This window comes from Malaclemys terrapin, chromosome 10, assembly GCF_027887155.1.
Source record: "Malaclemys terrapin pileata isolate rMalTer1 chromosome 10, rMalTer1.hap1, whole genome shotgun sequence".
Taxonomy (NCBI): Eukaryota; Metazoa; Chordata; order Testudines; family Emydidae; genus Malaclemys; species Malaclemys terrapin.
Genome location: NC_071514.1, coordinates 4868579 through 4894176, shown reverse-complemented (window position 1 = coordinate 4894176; position 25598 = coordinate 4868579).

The following is a 25598-nucleotide window of genomic DNA, read 5'->3' as shown; positions in this document are numbered from 1 at the left end:
GTTGGAAAGAGCTGTCATATCCCTGATTCCACTGCTTAGCGGACAAATGCTGACTTTTAAATGAGGATGTGCTTTTCAGGGAGATGTTACTGGGACATGAAGGGTGTGGAGGCAGATTTTACAACACGTCAGTGGAAAAAAATCCCAAGGCCAACAGACTTAAGCAATGGTACTTCCTGCACAGCCAAACAACAGTGAGGATAACCACCTCAGGGAATTCATGATGCAGAAGAGATCATCAACAGGAGGAAACAAGGAAGCAAAAGAGTCAGTGCTCCTAAGTGGCTGACACAAAGCCCACCAAGTCAGTATTTTATTATTAAAATTATTATTTATTATTTGTATTACAGTAGCAGCAAGTGACGCCCTCCCACCCCAGCTGAGATACAACCCAATTGTGCTAGAGGCTGTACAAAAACAGAACAGCAGACAGTCCCTTCCCCAGAGAGTTTAGAGTCTAAGGCAGTGGCTCTTGACCTTTACAGGCTACTGTACCCCTTGCAGGAGTCTGATGTCTCTTGCGTACCCCCAAGTTTCACCTCACGTAAAAACTACTTGCTTACAAAATACAAAAGTGTTACAGCACGCGATTACTGAAAAATTGCTGACTTTCTCATATTTACCATAGAATTTTAAAATAAATCAATTGGAATATAAATATTGTACTTACATTTCAGTTTATAGTATACAGAGCAGTATAAACCAGGCATTGTCTGTATGAAATTTTAGTTTGCACGGACTTCGCTAGTGCTTTTTATGTAGCTTGTTGTAAAAGTAGGCAAATATCTAGATGAGTTGATGTACCCCCCAGGGGTACACATACCCCTAGTTGAGAACCACTGGTCTAAGGCCTTGTCTGCACTAGTGGCAGTGTGTAGAGTACATGTAGTTACAAAAAGCAGACTGCATCCACACTCCAGTGTATACCTACATGTAGCAGTGGAAGGCTCTAGCACGGGGGAGGCAACAGGACACTACACTGCTAAGCAGTGCTTCACCATCTACAGGGCTGTTTATACCCCTGCTGGGAAGCATGTCGTGTATGTACTCTACACACCACCATAAGTGTAGACATAACCTAAATAGACAAGACCAATGAAGAATGTTGGGGATCGGCTATAAGTCACTGGCATTCATTGCAAATAGGATGGTATTCGTGTACTATTCTGACTGTTTCCCGCTACGTTTCTCATGTAGGGCCTGATCCAAAGCCCAGAGACATCAATCGGAGTCTTTCCGTGCTGGAACTCAGCAGATCTCTAGCCGATGCATGTTTATTAAGCTGTTCCTCCAGTCTGTCAGTCTTCACACAAGCACTGAAATAGGCAAGAATTCTGGTTTCCAACCACTTCCAGCTCAATATAAATGCAGCCAAGAGACAGAGGAGGAATGGGGAGAGATGTTCGCATGAATGCACTGAGCTGGTAAGTCTAATTTTAGGTCTGGCATCCTTGATTGGAGTCCCTTAGAATACTGAAGCTGAAGGGAAAAGCTAACTTTGTAACTGTTTGGAGGCCCCGCATAAGGATTCTACATTTCTCTGATTCCAGTGGCCTTCAGCTTTGCAAACTAGAGATTACTAAAGCAGCTGCAAAACTGAAACTCGAGCCGTGTCCAAGGCTGACAGTTTCCCCTGAATTAAAGTCATTTGTTTCCTAAATTATTTATTTCTATATTCGCTATAGTATGTAAAATGACTCGACACCATCTAGACTATCCATGTAAAATGGTGTGTACAAATCCCAAAAGTCCCTGTTACTGGAGGTGCTACAATAGGTACAATTAACTTTAATGCCATTGTGTGTCCTTCTCTTGGGTTTAATTGTTGTTGGCATCCTTTCATCGAAGAGAGACGGTGGGAATTGCAGCCTATGTTGCAGATGATTTGCAATGTCTCATGTGACTGAATAGTCCAATCGGAGATTTGCGTGATCTTTGGCAGTTATTACAAATGTCTGTAATTCTTGGTTGGGAGCTGCTTGCTTCCTATGGGCTCTTTTCTCTTCAAGCTGTAGGAGCCAGCTCCTGTCATGGACTTTAATATTGTTTAGATCAGCTAGTAAACTCTTTGGTTTGGGGACATCTTAAGTTTTCCTCTAAAGGGTTAAAAAAAAATCCCATTGAAGTGGGGAAAGTAACAGCCATCCTTAACAATAATATATTTAAACACCAAGATAAAAATTCTCTCTAGAAAATCTGACATCTTGGTATTCCACCAACATTATAATGGATGGCTTTCTTCTTTTAAATGCCTTGGCATTAAAGTTTAACGAGCAATGCATACTCCCATTGTAAACTCTTTTTTCTCCTTGACAGATTGGATGCTTAGTTTGGATTTGTTAACATGGCTAGCTATAAAAATGTCTGCTTCCAGCGAACTGATGGATACTGTTTGGGGGAAATTGGACTTCTGATGCCATAATTGATTTCCATAGCAGAATAAGTTCCCATTTTCTCACTCGGAAGAAATTAACATGCAACAATATGTACAGCAGCGTGATAAACGGATGCCCCCTTTTATTAAACGGGAAGTAGAGAGAAACTCAAGCTGCAGAATTCCAAACTAGATATGGTTTATCACAGTGCGTAGCCTGGGGATGTCCTAATCGGAGATCTGACCTTGTTAATTATAATGACAGAGTTCATTTGCAAAATTTCTGATCCAGGTTCAGATCTTTGAAGCACTTCCCACCCCCTAATCCTCTGCCCTATACACACACGGACACACAGATGCACAAAGGCAGCAGTATTTGGATCTGAGGTTTACCTGAGGTTTTCATTAAGGTCCATATCTCTAAAGAAAAGATAGCCATTGTCAGCCTATATCCTTGCTTTGCAAGGTAAGTTCAGCAATGGGTAAGTGTTTGCCAACTCTCATGAATTTATCATGAGCCTGGGTACTTTTATTAACGTCCCAGCTTCTGGTTTCATGCGATTAATATGAGAATCTCAGTTTACATATAAAAATATTACGTTTCTAGCCCTTATGCTGTAAAAAAACAAGCTTGAAAGCATGAACCCAAATGGCTACATTACTGTGCTAATAATCCCCCCACCCCAATACACACACACACACACACACACACACATTTAGTATTTCTAAAATCTCATGGTTTTTAGGCCAATCTTATGGTTTTTCACTGTTTGGGGTTGGCAGTTCTGGGCTTGTCTATGCTACAGTCTTTGCTGGCATAGCCCCTTAGTGGAGATGCAGGATATACTGGCAAAAGTAGTTCTTCTAGCAGCACACACCACCTCCCTGAACTGCACTAGCATTAGCTATGCTGAGAAAAGCACTCTTCTGTTCGTGCAGTTGCGTCTACACCAGGGAATTTGCTGGCATAGCTACACCAGCTGGAGCTATGATTTTTTGACATTTCTAGCCAATGTAGCTATGCTGGAAAACTTTGCAGGGTAAGCCAGGGCGAATTGTCACCGAGATCCTGTCAGTCTTTGTATTTCATGAACGAATACTTGATCATAGCTGGTTGTCGTCGTTTTTTTGACTGGCTGATCCTTCCAGGTCTAGAGCACCTAATGAATAACTATGAGGTTAGTAGTTACAGGCAGACAAAGTGATTCAATACATTATGGGAAATTCCTGCAAAAGACTGTACTGAAGAAGGATGTTCACCACTTCTTTTGCATTGTTTCCTTAACATAATCACTGTCATTACCCTCCACTCATAAACGGAGTTACAACACATTCTGATTAGCCTTTTCCTGGATCAGATTAGGGCAACAGACAAATCTTTGAAAGGTGAACGCACTATGTTCTTTTGAAAGAGAAAAAGTAAACCACAGAGAGACTGAAGAAACTCATGCAAGATTACACCAAACATTTCCTAATGTACTGCAATGCCAGATGATTCACCACGGAGTTCCTGTTGCATAACCCTCCCCAAGGCTCAGAGAAGGGTGAAACTAGAAGACCAAAGGTCTAGAGCTGGGCTTTCAGTGACATTTATATTTAGGCAAAAATATCCAAAATTAGGTTGAACTTTCAGTAGGAAAGTGTGAGTTCTGCTCTGACAACAAAGGGAAGACTAGTACAGTAGGGTTTTGTTTCAAAAGTGATAAACTACTGAGTGGGCCAGAGTCTGATATCAGTTGCACCGGTGTACATCCAGACTGACTCCGCTGACTTCAGTGGACTTCCATTGGATTTACACTGGCCTACCTGTGCCATTTTGGCCTGAATCGTTACTAGGCCTAATACCTCTGCAGCACGAGTAAGAACCTTTGTGTGGCTGTGTGGCTGTGTAGCTATGGGTCTTAGCTATGGGTGCTGGAGGCAGGGCTAGATGCTAGATGCTCTCCCCAGGGAGAAAGTGCGGGGGGAGAGAGTGAAAGGGGGGAAGGCAAATCCATGGCTCTGCCCCCCACGCCCCGCACATCTGATGCTGACTAATTAATCTGGCTGGATACATGGCGGGGAAGGGGAAAAGAGAGAGAGTAAAGTGCACCCTGAAAAGAGCTTAAATTACTCCATCGCCGGAGTGCCTCAGTCTAGGTTGTCCTGGGAGGTGTTGTATAGCTACCCACCGCACCTTACTCCAGACTGTGTTTAAAAGGCACAGTCTAGCAATTTATTCATTAGAATACAGGCTTGAGTGTCCATTTCCTTTCCTCAGACTGAAAAAATCATTCTGAGGATGGATTGGATGTTACTTGTTTTAAATGTCTCAATCTCTGCTGTGTTGCCTGTCATCTCACTTCAGCTGATGTGTGACATGGCCCAAGGGGTGAAAGTAACATAAAAGGCTTACCGGTATAGGGGCCAGGCTCCGGGCCCCGTAAGGGGCAGGTCCTGGAGTGGAAGGGGCACAGCTGGGGGTCAGCCTTCCCCAGCCAGCCCTTCCGTGCTGCCTGGCCCCCACCACCTGGGGCTCTGGTGGCGATTTAAAGGGCCCAGGGCTCCAGCTGCTGCTGTGGTACCGACGGCGGCCAGGAGCCCCAGGCCCTTTTAAATCACCGGGCCCTGGGGCAGATTCCCCTTTTTCCCACCAATGGGGGGAGGGAAAGGGGCAGTGATGCAGCGCTTTAATGTCGGCTGTGTACGGGCCAGTACCGGCGGCCACTTCTTACCAGTATGCCGTACCGGCCCACTTTCACCTCTGCGTGGCCCAGATGAGCTTTGTTTGCCAATTCCTTGGGCAAATAATACCTTTGTTGAGTGCTCTCCTGGAACAAATACTCTTTTTAATAGTAAAGGCTGCTAGTCAGCAAAACCTCAGTTCCACAGGTGCTTAATCCTGACTCAGAAGATACATTTATCTCCTCCCTGCAGCTGGGGAAGGCTAGATCTGTCTCCCAGCCCTGCATTCTGCCGCTTCTTCCTCCACTCGGGGATATCCTCTGCATACCCTAGCCTTACAGAAGGGGCCAATGCTGATACTCCAGAGGCCTCCATTGAGAATATCACTGGGATAACCAGCACAGGAAAGTGCGCTTTCTCCCTGAGCGATTGGCAACATTTGCTGTCCAAAAGTGGGAAAGTCTCAAAGCCAAAGAGATTTACAAGTGTAAAAACAAAAAGAGCAACTGAGGGCAATGTTGGTCAAAGGGAGAACCTCGGCAGTGCTTTGCTAAGGTTAGTGAAACAAAAGTTTTGTGCATCTTGCCAGAAGAGACCACAAAGCCAGCGGGCAGCCGTGGGCGAGCAGGGGAGGCCTGACTCACAGCCTCATAACTCTTCTGAATGCAGCCATGGGCTGGGAGTGGGGAGGAGAAGCCGCGCCAGGACTTTATCCCTTTGAATCAGGATGAAAGAAAAGCTGCACAAGGGGACAGGGAACAAAAACCCATCAACATAAAACGCCCTCTCCCCTCTTGGGCTGACTGCAAGCTACAGAAGCAGCCATGTAGCCACAGAAAAATTCGTCCGCCTGCTGGCCGAGCCTGGTGTTGAATAGCTGACGGACAGAAGCTAAATGAATCGGGCTGTAGATACCTTCTAATGAACACAGCTCAGAAGTTGTTATAGTAAGGGGAAGTGCATGATAGACAGGTAGATAGCTAGGCAGATGAATAGAGAGGTGGATAGGTATAGCGATGCTAGGCTGGTAGCTAGATCTATGTAGATGGATGAGGGGTTGATAGATAGCTAGGGTCTGGCAATGATCGATCAATAGATAGCTCTAGGTAGGATGGTGGCGGATAGATCAGGTAGTGACAGATGGGCAGAGGGATCCAGGTAGATAAATCTGGTGATGAAAGTGTAGATAATGTTTATCAATCAGTTTAAGATCCTCAGATAGAGGATAGCCTAGGAAAGTATAAACATATGCATATTAAAAATATATATTTAAAAGTCACAGCGCACACATGGTGACTGATGTTCATTTTTCTTTCAATTTCCTGACCATTGGAAAGTTTGAACTAAAGAGTATAGTTTCCTTTTGGACAGAAGAGTGGGATGACATCACAGTTCATTTCAACGTATGAAGCCTTTTTAGAGTTATATGTGAGCAAACCTCATCCCTACCTCCTTCCCTCCCCACCCAATAACCCCTCCTCCCCGCAACGGTTTTTAATTGCAAATCTTAAGCTTAAAAAATATTCACAGGTTTTTCAGTGAGGAGTGAGCGGGGGAAGAGAATGTATTAAAATATTGCTGCAGGGCTGGGAGTTTTACATGCCAACTTTCAGCCTGAAGCAAATTTTTACGGCCGAGTTATAAAACGCTGAATATAAGGGTCTCCAGTGGAAAAGTTGGCACCACTTTAACTATAGTAACTCTGGCGGGTAGTGCTATAATTACTTTGTTAACATCAGCTGTGACTCCAGAGATGGGAAACTGCCTGTTGTTCGTTCCACATTCTGATGCAAGGAGGGAATATTTGCCTCCTCTGGAGAGCGTCTTCTTCCTCTGGTATCCTGTCATTTGTAATCCTTCTTATCCCATTTTAAATGGATGCTGAGATTTCGGCTTTGTAAGACTGTCTGAATGCTATATGCAAAGTGTGGAACTGAATTACACTGCTGACTTGCACATTAAGGTCCCAGTTCAACACACTTAAGCACACGTGTAACTTTAAGAAGATGCTTAACTCCTGTGCTTAAGTGCTTTGCTGAACAAGGATAGAATTAAGCATGTGCTTAATTTTTTTTTTTTAAATTTGAGCCTGAGGCCTGGTTAAAACCCTTTTAAAATCAAAGGAAAAGCTCCCATTGATGTCAGATCAGGCTTTCTGACTCTGGTTTTGATGAGGCCCTGAGACTATCTTTCCAGAGTTTAATGATTATTTCGTCTTAATTCGTTAGGGTCCAGATTGTGCCACCTTTATTCATGTAGAGCATCCGTGCGCTTTGAGTTGGGTATGGCTCACTGAGAGTAAAGGTGGCACAGTTTGGCCCTTAACTCTTAAATAAAGAGTATTCATTGGCATACGTGACAAGCCAGTATCAGATTCTGAGGTTCTTGTGTTTCCTATTTTCTCTCTCTTAGCTGATCCGGCATACAGCACTCTGATATGTATTGTTCACTGAAAATGCAACAGCGTGTTGTCATAACAATCTATTAACAGCACTGAACTTCTGCAGAACTTAACCTCTTTTGTAGGAGATAACATCTGTCTTCTTTTCAAGGATAAAATAGCTTCCTTTCTGGTAACAGTGCATATAATGGGTCTTTTGCTTTTGCTTGACTGAGATGTCAAGTTGTCTTGACTATTAAGGAGAGGGGAAATGTCTTTGTTAGATGTTGCTGTTCTCCTTTTATCCTCTTTAAGAAGGCCCCCAGCTTGCTCTAAACAAAATAAAGCTAGAGTATCATTTAAAAACAGAACCATTTTTAAATGCCTTTGATCTCCTCAACTTCCTGTTAAATATACAATCAACTCTTTCTCTAGGTCCTTAAATCTTGTAGGCTTGATTCTCCTCAGCCCTGGAATTTGTGTTGCCTGACAATCAGAGCAAAACAAGTATAGAGTGGGTATAAAATCTCTACTGCTGATGTGAGTGAGTGCGGACTTCTGATTTGGCAGTATTTTGCTCTCCATTTACACAGATGTAAATAACACAGCTGGCTGAAAAATACTGAAGAATTTTCAAAAAGATTTGTCAACATTCAGATATTTTTTAGAAGTCCACCACTCTACAAGCTGGTTGAAAAACAGCAACATTTCTCACCAAACATTTTCAAAACATTTTTTGTAAAACCTTTTAATCAAAAAGCCTTCCTCAACTTCACCTTCCTCCTCTCCAGTTATCCCCATCCGCCCTCCCACGTTCGAGCAGGACCGGTGTAACCAGTAGGTGAACTAGGCGGCCGCCTAGGGTGCCAAGATTTGGGGGCACCAAAAGGCAGTGTCCGGCGTCATGGAAGTCAGCTGAGCAGGGCAGGGTGGGCAGCGAGGTCTCCATAACAAACCCCCCCTTCCCCCGCAGCAAGGGGCGCCGCGCAGGACGGTCAGTGGGAGCTTGCGGCGGAGCAAGGAGACAACCGGCTGGGTGCAGCCACCAGTGCGGCAGAGGGACGGAGCCGTTGGGGGAGGCAGGACGCAGGTGAGCTTTGCCCTCCAACGTGCCGCACCTGGGGCCGGGCGCAGCCGCCTCCTGGGGCGAGGGAAAGTGAAACTAAGCCCCGCAGTGCGACGGAGGGGAAAGGGCTGGTGCAGGTGCTGCTTCCAAACACCGCTCTCCCCCTCCCTCGGTGGCACTGTGCCAATGCGGGGAGCCGGCCCTGATCCCCAGGGAGATCCTCACCTGCTCCCTGAGAGAGCCCGGCTCTGCCCTCCTTGCCCCTGGGTCTCCCCCGGAGGGTGAAGTACTCAGAGCCTGGGAACATTTAGAGACCCTGCGAGCTGGGGGCATTCTCAGCCTCCTCCTTGCTCATAGGTTTCCCCGGGCCAGAAGGGACCGTTGTGATCATCTCTTCTGACCCCTTTGTATTAATTCTAATGAACAATGCCACATTATGCAGTATTCATTTTTGAAAGTTTATAATAAGCGATGCTCTGGGGGGAGAGGAGAGGGAGCGGGGGGCGCAAGGTGGAAGTTTCACCTAGGGCGCAAAATATCCTTGCATCGGCCCTGCATTCAAGCACCTTGAGTGTGTTGTCTGTCCCCATTGCCTTAACTCGTTGTTCTCTAGCTCTCTTGTCCATCCACCTCAGTCTGGCTTCTCCTCTCTCCACTCAACCCTCATCAAGGTTCCTATTGGAGACACCTCAGGGCCTCTTCTCTGGGCTTATTCACCTCTCAATTGCCTTCATCACTGTGGACTGCCCCCTTCTCTTGGGAACCTCCCCTGCCTGGGAATCTGTGACTCTGTACTGCTCCAACTTGCTCCCATAGGGCTTGTCTACACTTTTAGTGCTGCAGTACTCTCCTTCTGTACTACTCTGGATTGTCAGGGTACTTGAAATCATCTGTATGTAGACGATATTGCGCTTTGCATTATTGTGAAATAGATGTATTGGAAAATTCATTGAATGAGGACTTGGAAATTGATGGGCAAAGGAATGTCAATTCTAGCTGAATTCAGCAAAAACAAAGTCACCTACTTTACCACAAACCATAAGAGGTTCAACTACAGTCTGAAACTGACATTGATAGAGAAGGTATTGCCATTGAGAGGAACTGGTATACCTTAGAGTGACCTTGGACACAGAACTAAGGTGGTTTGGACCACAAGTCAGAAAGATGGCAGCCAAAGCAAAGAAGATGCTGAATCTTCTACTCTGTATTGCTGGTGCCATTTGGGATTCATGTGTTAGGACACTAAGAAGAATGTCCTGTTCGGTAGTTCATCCAGTACTTGAATATGACGCATCTGTCTGGTCGCATATTGTTCTCAGTAACCTTGCAAAGATCAATGTTGTTCAGTCACCTGTCGTTCACATGATAATTGGAACTGTAAGATTTACTCCAACAACAATTTGTGAACAAGAGTCTCATGTTCAACCTCATGAAAATCATAGCAAAGAAAAGCTAATTTGGCATGGAAATCATCTTTGTTCCCTACTCGAACCTCATCACTGTTCAGGTCTGTTCAGAAATCAGAAAACTAAATCAAGGCTGAAACAATCACCGTTTCAAAAGGTAAGTAAAGGCTATTGAAGAAGTGGATGCATTTGATGATGATAGGAGGGTAAAGTCCATGAAGAAGCTTGTATGCCCAGTAATTTCAACACCTAAGCCTCTTTATTTTAATAAATGTCTCTCCTTGGAATACTGTCTCTGTTGGAATACTGTGTCCAGTTCTAGTGTCAACAATTCAAAAAGGATGTTAATAAATTGGAGAGGGTTCAGAGAAGAGCTACAAGAATGATTAAAGGATTAAAAAAAGATGTCTAGTGATAGACTCAAGGAGCTCAATCTCTTAAATTTAACAAAGAGAAGGTTAAGGGGTGATTTGACTGTAGTGTATAAGTACCTACATAGGGAACACATATTTGATAACATGCTTTTCAATCAAGCAGAAAAAGGTCTAGCATGATCCAATGGCTGGAAACTGAAGGTAGACAAATTCAGACTGGAAATTTGGCGTCAATTTTTAACAGTAAGGGTAATTAATGATTGGAACAATTTACGAAGGGTGATGGTGGATTCTCTTTCACTGGCTATTTTAAAATCAAAATTGGATGTTTTTCTGAAAGATCCGCTCTAGGACTTATTTTGGGGAAGTTCTATGTTATATGAGAGGTCAGACTAGGTGGTCCCTTCTGGCCTTGGAATCCATGAATCTCCCTTTAGGAACCTTCCTCAGTGCAACACCCAAATTTGGCCACGCCGAGAAAAACTATAGACAAGACCATTCAATAGTATCAGTCACAAGGCAAACAGATTCAGGTGTATGCTGATGGTTCGTCAGACAAATCCTTCAAGAATGGTGGTTATGGTGTCGTTATCCAGTGGTCAAATGGCGAGAGTACAAGAAAGAGCATTGGCTCAGGATATATCAGCTCAGATTATATGACTGAAACGAAAGCTATTCTCACTCACAATAGAGATGAACGTTGTGATGTTTCAGAAGTGGGCTGTAGTCCACGAAAGCTTATGCTCTAATAAATTTGTTAGTCTCTAAGGTGCCACAAGTACTCCTGTTCTTCTTTTTGTTGTGATGTTTGTGACTCACAGGCAGTAATCCTCGGTTCCTTTCAAAGAAACCAGAATGTTATCAACAATGCCATTCATAAGGAGGGACAGAGGATCGGAAAATGGAGCAATAAATTGGCTTTTCAGTGGATTCCATCACATGCTGCTATATATGGGCGTGAGGTAGCGGATAATATGGCCAACGTTTGAAGCTCAGACACTTGAGTTGGAATGACATTGAGGATATTGACACCTTCTCAAGGAAAATATTAGCTGAAATAAATGGTCAAAAGTAAAGATACCCTGATATTAAAGTAGCATCCACAATCATGGGAGTGCAGATAGGGCACACTGCCGGAATGAAAATCAGTATTGATGGGATCAAGATATGTTCTCTTTGCAAGATGTGTTGGGAGAAGGCGTCAACACCTGCCCATGCTTTTGAATGACACATTGGAAGGAAAGTTGTGCTCTTCAGGTTTGACACCTTGGATCGAACTCTTACAAAGGACCCTGTAAGAATTGTTTAATTCATTCTCGAATTTCGTGGCCTGATATGATTATCGTGGGACAAGACGACTACAACAACTATAACCCCTTCCTCTGTGCCTTCCTGAGCATCACATATCCCTCCAGTTCTTCCCCTTCAGCCGTTGCAGCTCCAGCTTGAATCCCTCCTCTGGTTTCTTCTTCTTCATCCTCACCTGAAAAACTTTACATAAGTCCGCTCCTGTGTGCGTCTTAGTCCTGGCCTCCTCCTGCATCCCCTCGAAGGACCATAGTGCACTCCTCTAAACATGTCTTTTGCCTGTTTCTCCCTCTCTTAGTTTCACTCCTTCCATACTGCCCCCTAAGATTAGAACAGTTGTCCTTTTCGCTACTGAGTGCACCCTTCCTCTCCTCTTTCAAATCACTCTGACAAACCTGGTTCCTAACACTCCATCAGTGATCAGCTTTGATGCTCTGCTCCCTCATGCAAATTCCTTTAATTGCTTAGGATATAAAAGGAGTTATCTCCAATATAGTTTATAAACTCTTCAGGAAAGAGTCCATGCCTTACCCAGAGCCTGGAAAGCACCGCACACATCCGTGGTTCTATGTGATTAGTAAGAATAAGTATAATGTTTTGTATTTCCAAAATGTTGATTGGTGCTCTCCCATGTTTAATGTTAATTACCCTGAAGAAAAATGGGTCATTGTCTCTTTAAGGTCTAACAACTCTATCACATGTAACATTTTAAGCAAGAGGGATGTTCACAGACAATCGAAAGCCACATAATGTTACTCCCTGCACAAATCAGATAAATTGTTCTGTAGCCTCACTGACAGTAGAGACAAAAGACTTTGTCTCTCACATTGTGGAAGCAACATCTGGGAGGCTGTCTCTAAATCTCTTTCCTTCCCCCCCTCCACTGCCACTTGAGGCCTCTCTTTGTTCAAATAGCAGGAGAGAGCACAGTTTCACATACCGCAGGTAGAGCTGAAATGTTCAAAGGCCTGAAGTAAATTGCAAGAGTGTAATGAATGCAAGTTGCAACATGACAGTGCAAAAAGGGGGAATAGAATTTGTACATTTTATGTTGCGATTTGCTGTTAAAGTAATAGATCTCCTGGGCTTTTGAGTGACTAGCTAAAGAATTATTTTTCAACTTGCTAAGTTTCCCTTCTTGCGTCATACATATTCTATGGCAGTGGTTCTAAACCAGAGGTACACATACCCCTGGAGGTACGCAGAGGTCTTCTAGGGGGTACATCAACTCATCTAGATATTTGCTTTGTTTTACAACAGGCTGCATAAAAAGCACTAGTGAAGCCAGTACAAACCAAATTTTCATACAGACAATGACTTGTTTATACTGCTCTATATACTGAAATGTAAGTACAATATTTGTATTCCAATTCATTTATTAAATAATTATATGGTAAAAATGAGACAGTAAACATTTTTCAGTAATGGTGTGCTGTGATACTTTTGTATTTTTATGTCTGATTTTGTAAGCAAGTGGTTTTTCAGTGAGGTGAAACTTGGGGTATGCAGGACAGATTAGACTCCTGAAAGGGGTAGAGTAAGTCTGGAAAGGTTTGAGAGCCACTGTTCTCTGCAATACAAGCTGTACGGATAATTAGAAAAGACCCAACATATCAAAATTTACTGCATAGTAACATGCAACTCACCTCACCTGGGACCCAACAAAAGCAAAGATCAAAAGATCAAATTCTCAGATAATTTACTGGTGTAAATCCATCAAATTAACACGTCATAATATCCTGTTTTGCACTGTGGCAGTTTTGCACTGGTCCTCTGCTGCAAAGCTCCCATAAGCCCAGAAGATACAACCGCTTTACAATTCCTCTTATGTAGGGGCACCCTCTGATGAAAACAAGATGCCTGCCACATTGGATCCTGTACTGCCATCCTCATGGTTCCATGGTAGGGGGAATGGTGCCCCATACCCTGATTAACCCTAAGTGGTCTGCTAGACCCTTTGGGACCATTGGCAACAGGATGGAAATTAGAGCAGCCTTCCAATTTATGCCAAGCTTTAGAGCAGCACCGAGATGGCCCTAGGACAGAACTCAATAATGTTTGATTTAAACTCTCAGACCCCTCCCCACAATGTTTGAGGTGCTAGAATTCGGCTATATGAGTCTTCCCCATCTCTATTTAGCACCATGCCTTTCAATAAGATGGGCTATATTTTAATGCCATCCTTTAACCAGGAGCCATGTGAAAATGAGTCCAATGACTGTTTATAGATACGACAGTAATTCGGGACAGAAAAGGCTGTCCCTTAGCCCATAGGAATATTGGAATCTCTTGGGAAATTCACATCGATGTAAACCCATGTACCTATAATCTGTTGTTGCAGTATACGAGCACAAAGAGTTGTATAGGGACAAAGAGCTAACAATTTCAGATTTATTTGCTAAGCTTCAGTATATCCATGCTGGCCAAGGATCTACCCATATGGATCAGACTGTAGAACCAGGATCTAAGTCTTTTAAGATATGCAGTATTTATGGATATATTTGATATTTTGTAAACATATGACAAAGAGTCAGATTTCCAGCTACAATGTCTGCACTGGCTATTACAACCCATCATGTTCTAGGTCATTACTTCTAGCATTTTGCTTACTTGGCTGAAGTTCCCCAGGGTGGGTCATATTTTGCTTTTTGTGCCTTAAGCCACTAAAGATATGGTTTATGTAGCATTATGAGAGATATGGAAGTATATAAATAGGTATTAAATGTGAAAATACATGAGTAAACCAAGCTGCTGTGGACATTTAATGATAAAGTAATGCTCTGCCTTTTCATCTAAGGATCTCAAACTGTTTTACAAAGGTGGATAAATATTATAATGTTTGTTTGACTCCCCTGGGCTTTGAATCAGGGCCTTAGACATAGAAGGTCTGATTTATTTCACACTATGGTTCTGTCACCCCACTCAGTGGGCATAAATTACATTTTACTGACTCAAAGTGAAAAGCTGAAAACGTCTCTAGTACCTCGGTGGTAGGTGGGGAAAAAAGAAACAGGGTTGATTTTGGATAAAAGGTACCTGTCAAATCAGCCAAGACCGCAGAAATAATTATGATGATCACATGGGGATATATACTCAGTGTTCATCTTAATCATCTTTCCGTTTCAACTGCACTGAGCCAGTTCTGCATGACTCAGTCAAATAACTGTTAGGTAACTAACGTTATCTCTTTCTACCCCCCACCCTCACCAGCCGCACTTACATCAGCAGCCACAGAATAGATATCCTAGGGATGGACATAAGTGCTGATAGGTAAACAGGGGACAAGACTTTCTAAAAGAGATGCCTAAAGGAAGGATTTTCAAAGACAGTTACACAAGTACGGCACCTAACTCCCACTGAAAACATTTGTACCTTTGGAAATCTCCCCAAGTCTATACTTAGGCACCTAAATCTGTGGTCTGATTTTTCAAAAGAGCTAAGCACCCAGTCCTCAGCTCCCACTGACTTCACTGGGACTTCATGTGCTTAAGTGCTTTGCTGGATAATAATAATAATAATACCTAGTGAAATTATATAATGCTCTTCATCACCAGCTCTTCAACCACTTTAGAAAGGAGGTCAATGTCACCTCCATTTTACAGATCAGATGCTTCTCTGGGGATGTCAATCCCAGCCCCTTTCGAGAGTACTACATCCCTGAGAAAAATGTCAACATTTTAGAAGTCACCAGTCTGACATGCTACGAGGAGCCCTGTAAACATTCACATGAAATGAGCATCTGAAACAATTAGGAAGTGGCCTGTAATAAAACCATCTGTCTGAGCAGCCTGCAGCTTTGTGGGGGGGTTTGAAATCCAGCGACAACTTTTGCTATTTTTGCCCATCTCTTAAAAAAAAAAAAGCTGTTGCGTATCACGGTTCAGTGGTGTTTGTATGGTCTGATATGTTCAGCATTTTGTGCTTATTGAATCCTGCATCTCAAGCAATGTATTCCTTAGCCTGCCCACTCCCACTTATCAATAGTTCACTCCCTTCTCTGCATCGCACCAGTTCCCGTTGCAGCATTGCCAACTCCAGCCAGTTTACTGTGAGTCTCACACTGTTTGGTGTTTTGATTAGAGCCCCAGCTCCTGGAGCTATATAATTATGTCAGAATATCAGCGTTCATTTCATTTCATCCCTCACGGGTGCAGAGAAAAGCTGGGAAACACAAACCTCACAGGCTCAAAAACCAAAAGGCAAATAAACAAGAACCTAAAATTAATTAGTTTTTAAAAATCTCATGATTTTTCAAGACAATCTCATGATATTCTGGGGACTTGATTCACGGTGTTTGAATCCTTGGGGCTGGTAATTCTGCCTTTGGTGTTCAGATAAAGTAGAATCCCCCTTTTGCATATAGTGAATTTGACTTGTGGTCCGTCTTGATTTTTTTCCCCTGTTCTGACAGACTGGGGATGTTTTGGTAGACCCTTGAAAGTGTGTCAGACATGCCATCAAAGAGCCTCACACAAAGGGCCTTATCTCTGTCCGAACAAACAAACAAAGAATAAACAACTCTCCTCCCCCCACAGCGCAGGAGTGTTTCCTTTGCTTACACCAGATAGCCGTTATCTTTAACGGAGACTCTCCTAAACAGGGCTTCATTTTAGAAAGGGGAAGAGTAACTTCCCACAGAACTGCATCTTGTAATAGAGAACACCCTAAAGGGGACTGACTGAAAAGTGTTAAGGAGACCAGTGTGTTTTTCCCCCCACTCAGAAATGCCTTGTGCTTAGGGGATCCTTATATTAATTACACCCAGCATGGTTGCATTCCCTCTGTGATTGTCAGCATGCTGCAGCTGGAATCCCAACAGAAGTGAAGAGCTGAGGGATAGCAGTGGTGCAGCTTTTGATCTTAAAGAAAAAACTTTCTTCAGTTACACATTGAACTGTCAGCAGGCAAAATCAACACTTGGGATTCTGCAGTGCTTGAAGAGTTGCTCCACAAAGACTAGCCAGGCAGGGCTTCTCCCACACATCTTCAAGTTGTTGTTCTTATCTAAGCAAACTATGTATAAATATTGACATATTACTCATGGGCAAATCATTCTGTGCCACTCCTTTTTTGCTGCTATGACGAAGAGGATCCTTGTTTGATATTAAGAAAACTGCCTCTCAGAGGCCAGAACATTTAAGATCAAAAGAGGTCAAATTAAAAAGGATGGTAAATGATTAAGTACACCTTTAAAATGCAAGCATTTTTACTTGTGCTGCTTACTTGCATTTAGAGAAAAGAGTAAATAACAGTAACTAAACTCTATGCATCTTAAAATCAGTAACAAAACTCCCATTGACTTCAGTGGTGCAGGACGGAGACCTAAATCTTTCCTTTGTACGTATGATAAACATTGCAAGAGAACCTGCGTTCTGCCCAATTCTAGCACAAATTGTTTATATAACAGATGGGCACGTAGGCGGCTTGGTTTTAATCTAGATCTGAATGTTCCCAAAGTTCAGGAGTGTTCAGTTCCAGTACTCTGGTCTGAGCCCATCGCTGGTATCTAAGATCGCAGCCAATTAGTAACACTGTTTCTAACAATGTGTGATTTTTCAGTTAAAATATACTCCCTGTGAATCTCCCTTGTGTACAATAAAGTATTCTTTAAAGAGGTGTATTCTTGTACCAGAGTATCTGATATTCCAGCAACTGTGGACAAGGTGGTATTGCAAAAGCAAGGCAGGGCCCCATTCATAAAGGAAAAAAATATTTACTTGTTAAATAGCTTTTTAAAAGTTCAGTTGGATATAGAATGCCCAGTTCAAAAAAGAAAATGAAGACTTAAACAGATGTGCCCTGGCAAGGAGGTGAGTATACAAACAGCAAGGAACAGAGAGGGAACAGGCACTCATAATAGGAAGCATGGGGAAAGAATCCCCCATTTCAGATAAAATGCTTGCAGCTGGAATCCAGCTTGTGAGATATCTGTAATGAGCCTCTGTATTTTGAGCTTTCAAGCCTGGACATACTCCTTTTCTGGATACAGCTTCTTTGCCAGATTACACACCACAAGAGACTCTCCCTCTCTCTCGATGTGGTCACATAAATAGCAACTTCCTTGCAACAGAGAAATAGGACTTTATACATTAAAAAAGAAAGAAAAATCATTGATGGCGGTCTGCAACATTTTGAACAAGGAAATATGTGCACTAACAAAGAATGACAACACGGGGCCATTTGTGTGTAATATCTCAGCGGCTCTGGGTCTACAAGTGTTCACAGGAGGTGCAAGAGTGTGGGCCGGTGTGTTCAGTATGCCATCTCTGCACTACAATATCCCAAGGCACAATCAACCCCCTAAGCATCATCAGTCTCCATCTCTATACTGCCCATTCCATGGATATGTCTACATTAGAATTTTTACCTTAAAGATAATTAATTGCCCATTACATCAAGGTTGTTAACATATTTGGAAAGATTGGTCTACGCCCTCCCCAGACATTTGTGGTTTATGCTGGGGGTCAACCCCATGAGGCCCCCTCTGTCATGCACAAAGCTCTCCCATCTATTAAGAGTTGCTCAGAGAAACCATTCGCAGCGCACACAACGTTTTATTGGTCCTACAAAACCCAGGCAACATACTGCAGATAAGCACTACCTAATGGCACCAAATCTATTTACATATTATCCTCAGTCTCTCTGTGAGGAATGGCACATGCACAATCTGGTCAACACTAGGAACAGTAAGAATCTCAAGCATGCTCCACGAGGTCAGAATCTTCAGAAATTTTAGCTGCTAAAATCGAAATCTCTACTTAGAATGTGCGAACTGCAAGTTTTCTAAAGCTTATAACTTGATCACATTTGGATGGATTTTCATAGGGATAGCAAAAGGATCATCCCTGAACCAAAGCCCCCTCCCCACCAAATTTCAAGTCACTGCTCCAAACCATGGGGAGGTGGGCATGCTAGAGCTTCTCAAGGCCACCAGAATTTTTTAACATGGACAAAACAATATATTTCCCCCTAACTTCATTCTCTATTCTGGCTGAAATTTTCCAGCAGTATTAAACTTGAGGTGGACACCTGGCATGGAAAAATGTCAGCCTGCCTTGTTAATGTTTTGCAAAGTTATAAGCAACTGAAAACAGGGTCTTATCATGAGAAGTGTTGGGCAACCTTATTAATAGGCAGTACTACCAGCTCCACCTGTAACATACAGACAAAGGGCACTCTTGTAACACCATTGTCTCACCTGGAAGCTCCTGACATTCCAGCTTCAAGAAAGGTCCTGCTGCATCCCCTCGCCACACAAGGTACCCCTATTTTTCAACTCTCAGACCCACCCACTACACCCCACTCCAAGGAAATTTGCTCTGTTGCAATTGCTGCCTTCTGGTCAAAGTGCTTTGATCACAGCCATTAGCTGCTGCCCCCTCAGGGTCATGTGGGCATGTCCTCCTGATCTTGCTCTGCATTTTGCTGCACAGCCTAGTAGTGGTCAGCATATGGAAAAACGGAAAAGGCAATGCATGCGAGCGGATGTAACATGTGACTACATATGCCAAGAAACAAGTTCTGCACATTAGCTAGGAGAACTCTCTTATAAAACAACTTTACTGCAAACAGATAATTATTAACAGGAACTCCAGTTTGTACACTGTGTTGCATTGGAACACTTTGGGATTGCCATTCTGCTTCACAACTAGTGGTTCTCAACCAGCGGTATGCGTATCATGGGGGGGGGGTACACAGAGGTCTTCCGGGGTACATCAACTCAGCTAGAGAGTTGCCTAGTTTTACAACAGGCTATATAAAAGTAAAGTCAGTACAAACTAAGATTTTATACAGACAATGACTTGTTTACGCTGTGCTATGTATTATATCAGCGGTTCTCAACCTGAGGGTGGTGATCCCAAAGTGGGTTGCAATTTCGTTTTTATGGGGTCACCAGGACCAGCGGTAGACTTGCTGGGGCTCAGGGCAGAAAGCCGAAGCCCGAGCCCCGCTGCCTGGGGCTGAAGCCAAAGCCCAAGCAACTTAGTGTTGTGGGGCTACCTGTCGCGTGGAGCCCCGGGCAATTGCCCTACTTGTCACCCCCTAACGCTGGCCCTGAGAGTAGGAAGATTCAACGTGGAGAAAAAAATTGTTGTTGTCGCTTCACTGCCTCCCAGAATGACAAGGCTCACAAATGAAAAAACAGGCTCAACTATCACGGAAATGTAAGTACAATATTTATATTCCAATCAATTTATTTTATAATTATATGGTAAAAATGAGAATGTAAGTACACTATTACTGAAAATTGCTGTGACACTTTTGTATTTTTATGTCTGATTTTGGAAGCAAGTAGATTTTAAGTGTTGTAAAACGTGAGGAATGCAAGACAAATCAGACTCCTGCAAGGGGTACAGTAGATTGGAAAGGCTGAGAACCACTTCTGTAAACAAGCTTCACAGTATTGGAGGTTACAGCAAGCCTGGTCGTGCAGTTTTAGTGCATCTGAACACCTAGTGACTTCAGCAGAAGTTCGGGGGTGACAAGGAAGGCAAACTCAAGTTCTGCAAGCAGAGGCTAACCTATGTATGTCACTGTGAAAACCAGCCACCCAAAACATAAACTTGTTACTATAGTGATAAAGTTGCAAAACAAATTTAAAAAATAGCATAGACAGTCAAATATATAGCTCAAAACTCCATCCATAAAACATAATAAAAGAACAGAGAACAAGACAAAATGTTGACATTGTTACTTTTCATTGGTTTGTATAACAGTTTTTATGTTAATTCTGTGCATTTTGGGGTATTTGTGTCTGTTTGCCCTTTGATGTTGTGACCGCACAGAATGGAAGGAAGTGCACATAACCTGCATTTAAAAAGACAAAATAACCCATCCAGATTTATTAATTAATACATATCTATATATCTGAACCTGAATTATTGACTGACTTGGCTCAACAATTGCTTTGGCACCATTAGAGTCTGTTACGTACGTTAGTATTTAGTATTGGTTTGGGCCATAACACTGACATATTGATGGATAAATGAGATTACAGCTTTGCATCTAATACAAGGATGTGCGCAGCAGATGATCCCTCCCCACTTCCCTCCCCCCCCCCTCCCCACCCCCGCTAAACTAGTTTAAAGCTAGTCCATGGTTTGGAAAAAGACTCTGGAAAATGCTACTTTCAAAGGCTTTTTTTTGAACTGCCTGTGCACTATTGTAGCACATGTTGCTCACTATGTCCCAATGTAGCCACTCACTTAAGCATACGCTTTTCTAAGTTGGGGGCCTTTGAAAGATAATTTGAGTAAACTTCAATTTAATTAATGTGGGCTAAGTATGAAGACCTATATTACTTGTGCACCACTTATACTGGCTTCAGAGTAGCAGCCGTGTTAGTCTGTATCCTCAAAAAGAAGAACAGGAGTACTTGTGGCACCTTAGAGACTAACAAATTTATTAGAGCATAAGCTTTCGTGGACTACAGCCCACTTCTTCAGATGCAGAACCTCACAGCCAAGCTCAAGTAAATGCTCAGTGTTGTGAGATTTTTTTTTTCATGGAGAACTGCATATGCTGAATTTAAGGGACGCCACCATTTTGAACTCTAGTCAATTAACAAAATAAAATAAAAAGTATTTCAGATACTACATCTTCCCCTAGCACCCTCCGTCAATTGTTGCGGTTTTACAATTACTTTTGCATGCGTTTTTAAACATTTTTCCCTACCCTGTTATTGTGTGAAAGACTCATGCAAATGACAGAGAAATGACTAATGGACTACATAGGGGAGGCAGTGAAAGTGTCTATACACAAAGTGCTGCAAATGCACATAGCACACAGACTGGGGGAAGGGAAGCGAGGGGGAGGGGTGGAACAATTTTTGTTTTCATTTCTTTCACTTATAGTAATGTTAGTTGTAACAATAGAAAGTAAAATTTTCAAATAAACATGTGCTTTTTGTGCTCATAGTGTGCCTTGAAATATATTGCTGAATTAAGACATATATATTAATGCACAGTACAATTAACTTCCAACAAAGCAGCTTTTGTTTGGACACATACACGTTTCTCATATATTGAAAGGAATAATAGTGTAGAACCTTGAAATAGCTTGTCTATGCTGTGAGTTGTATATTTCATAGCGCAGAAATAGTTAAATCAGAATATCCTTGCTTTTCTCAATTTGTCTGACTCACCCCTGTAGGCTTGTTTTGCATGTCTAAGATAGTACTGTATGTATGTAAATGCTATACTGTAGATGGTATGTATATTATTTTAACCATGGAAAGCTCCCACACCTTCCCCTATGCGTAATATTTTGCTTAACAGAGATTGAAAGTTAAAGGTCATAGCTCTTATTTACAAGTTAACATTCTAATATAGCCTCATTCAAAAAGCACGCACAAACACTACCAAACCATTTGCCTTTCTTCGCCTGTCTATCTTACCTCTCTATGCTAACATTTCCCAATGGCCCACAGTAGCTTCCATGAAAAATTCATACTTCTCACCAGTGTGCTCTGCCTTGCCCAGAGACCAGGTATCTCTTTATCTCACCATTACATGGGTGCCCTCACTCATACACAGATGGATTTCTTGCCTCCCAGCTGCTCAGTCCTAGAATTACCAGTGGCCACTCAGAGGTCCTAAAAATAATTATCAAAATTGCCATCTGGAACAGGCATACCCAATTATTCCTACCTTGGTCATGTCCTACCACTTCATCCAGTCATTTATCCAACCATGACACTGAACATGTCATCCCCAATATCCAATGAATGACTCTAGCTGGACAGAACCACCTTCGGCAATCTACTGCATTATTCTGTCATGGTTAACCACATCACTCTTGGTGAACTTCACAAAGTTACCCACTTCCCTTTTAATTGTCCTTCTGCTGTTACACAGCAAAGTTTCTGTGTATGAATACGTACCTAGATGAATATTATATGCAGGGCCGCTGCAAGGATATTTTGCACCCTAGGTGAAACTTCCACCTTGTGCTCCCCCTCCCCATCCGACTCCCCTCCCCCCGGAGCATAAATTAACATGCAAAATCATATTGAATGCAATATTAATGATGCAAGCTTAAAATATACAAATACCATGAAATTAATAACATAAGGTTTCAGAAAAAAATAATTCATCTCATTTTAAGTTACTTTTTAGTGAGAAGGAAAAAATCAGTTTTGGTTTTTCCTGAAAAAAAAACCACAACAACAATCGAACAGCAAATGATAGTTCCAGATCATACTAATCTTGTAAACAAGAAGTTAAATAATTAATTGCCCAAAGAGTGATCGAAAATACCACATGAGAGCAAGTGACTATCTCACAATGGGAAATTTATTAGTAATTTTTCTTGACTTTTATTTCAGTTAGCAATTTCATTAATGTACTTTTTTTCCCCGGGCAGGGCAGCATCCAAAGAAATAAACAGTCAAACAAGAACAGAAATAAAATAAAACAAAACAGGGGTAGAATTAAACAGCAGAACAGGAGCACCCCAGGGGACAGCCAGTGCCAGGGCGATGGAGGCTGCAGAGCACCCGAGGGAGCCCTACAGAATCTTTTCTGTAAGAAGGGCTAGGCTGGGGAGCCAGACATGCCACCAGCGCCCACCCCACACGTGTGAAGCCCAACCCCAACTGCTGGAACCAGCCCCCTCTGGCTCCGTGGGGCAGGGACCCCGCCCCCCGCAGCGTCTTTCCATCTCCCAACGCCAAAGCCCCGGCCCCCCTTCCCTCCGGCTCCCTGCTGAGACCCAGCCTCAGCCTCCACATCGGGACTCCTGGTGTGCGAGCGAGCGCCCCGCCCTGGCCTGGGCGTGGACTGAGAAGCCCCCAGCAGGACAAGCCACCTCTAATCTCCTGAGTCGAGCCAGCCCGGCCCGCCTGGCTGTGGGGGGAGGAACCTGCTGTCTCCTCCCCCTGCCCCGCATGCTATGCGCTGAGCAGAGTGGAAGCGGCAGCAGGTGGGGGTGAGAGGTGAGCGGCAGCCGCTTTTTGGCACCCCCAAATTTTGGCGCCCTAGGTGGCTGCCTAGTTCTCCTAGTGGTTAATACCAGCCCTGATTATATGCAGTGATGTTGTAGCCGTGTTGGTCCCAGGATATTAGAGAGACAAGGTGGGTGTACTGACTATTTATGCTAAACTATCTGTTCAGACCTGTGTTTAGCTATGACACTTTGAATACCTTTCCCAGACTTGAAGAAGAGCTCTGTGTAAGCACGAAAGTTTCTGTCTCACCACCAGAGGTTGATCCAGTAAAAGATATTACCTCACCCACCTTATCTTGATGGATAAATGAGATTATAGCTTTGCATCTAATACAAGGGTGTGCGCAGATAGGCATTAGATAACTAGAAAGAAATTAGACTTAATGTTTCAATAGCTGGATGCAGCAGAAAGGGGAAGGGAGACAGTAAGAGCTGTATCAGTCCTTGATTCCCTCCCTTGCCCCAAGCACAGTTTAGTGCTCCCGAGGGCTGCTCCAACATGCACCTGCTGTCCTCAAAGAACCATCTGCCAGCTGTGCATAGTCAGAGCACTGCATGCTCCAGCCACGTTTCGTCCCTGTCCTGACATGTCCATGGCACTTGGTATCTGGGAAAGTGTTTGGGAACTAGCTGACCTAGCTGTGTGCCTGCTTGGAACTCCCCTACTCAGGGATTTCCCTACATCCCCCCTGAATTCCCCCATCCCCGTCCCCGGTGGTCAACTAGTTACATGCAATGTTGCCAATTTAGTCCTTTTCCAACCCCTCTGTAAATGTGAACACCCCGTTAATTTCAGTTCCTGGGGAAATCCCTCCCCCAACTCCCTTTTTACTACCTTAGTGGTACAGAGAACTTTTTCCTTGATCTTGAAAGCAGCCAAAAGCCGTTCTGGGAAGAGAGAGCGAGAGAGTACTGAAAAGGAACTATTTTTTCTCATAATAGCAATTAATTTAATATTGTTGCTGACACTCAAAGCCCAATCTAAAACTTTTAGAAGGTAAAAGTTCTATCAATTTCTATCAATTTAATAGGCCTTATTAATTAACCGGCTGTGCAAAGATTTGTAGTAGGACTGTCAATATTTTAATCTGTTTTTAAAAGGTTAAGAAATGCATATTATCCATGAAAATATTATTGCTTACTTTAGGTATTTTCAAATACATAAATCATGGAGAGTTAGAACTTTTACCATGTTGTAAGACATTGCACTACATATCTTTACATTTCAGTACGAACACAATCCAGTGGATGATGCCTCTGCACCCGTACCGTGTTACAGAGGTATGAATACAAGATATAAGATATATTTTAAAAGGGGAAGACAATTGTTATATTACTATAAAAGACTTGTACTTCTTCAGCCTAGAGGTAGTCTCTAAGACATCAAACTTTTTATAAACCAGAAAAGATATCCAGACCATGTAAAATTGGGACGATCCCGTCATTTTCCTGTCTGTTAATTTTTCCATTATGAGTGTGTCCAAAACTCTCTGAAATACTGAAAGAAATACTGTCTAGGGGTTCAGAGAGGCATTTTTCTTAAGATAGCTCTTTTTGACAGGTAAACCCAGAAATAACACAAGTGGTCCCATAAAATGTTGTTATTCATAATCTTAAAAATTAATTCTACATCTTGTGACAAAACACTTTTCCTTTTCGGGTGTGCTGACCACAGTGCTGGTGAAGTTCAGGTTATGGTTCACTGATTTCAGTGGATCTACTCCTGATTTACACCAGAATAAGCAAGATTGGAATTTGGCCCAATATGTCTAGTGGTAAAAAGAAAACACCAACGAGCAGGAAAGCTGGCTACCCACTGATGTTTTTGGGTGCCTTAATTTTAAGGTGACCAACTGTAGAAATTGTTTTCATTTTTAGAGGCATTGAGCAACCACAACTCCAAATTGAACCCTACAGCGCTACACTACACAGTTACATCAGTACAACTATGTCATTCAGGTGTTTTCCACACCCCTGAGCGATGCAGTTATACCGACTGAACTCCCAATGTAGACATGCTATATCGACGGGAGGGCTTCTGTCACCATAGGTAGTGTTTTCACTAAGTGCTACGGAGGCG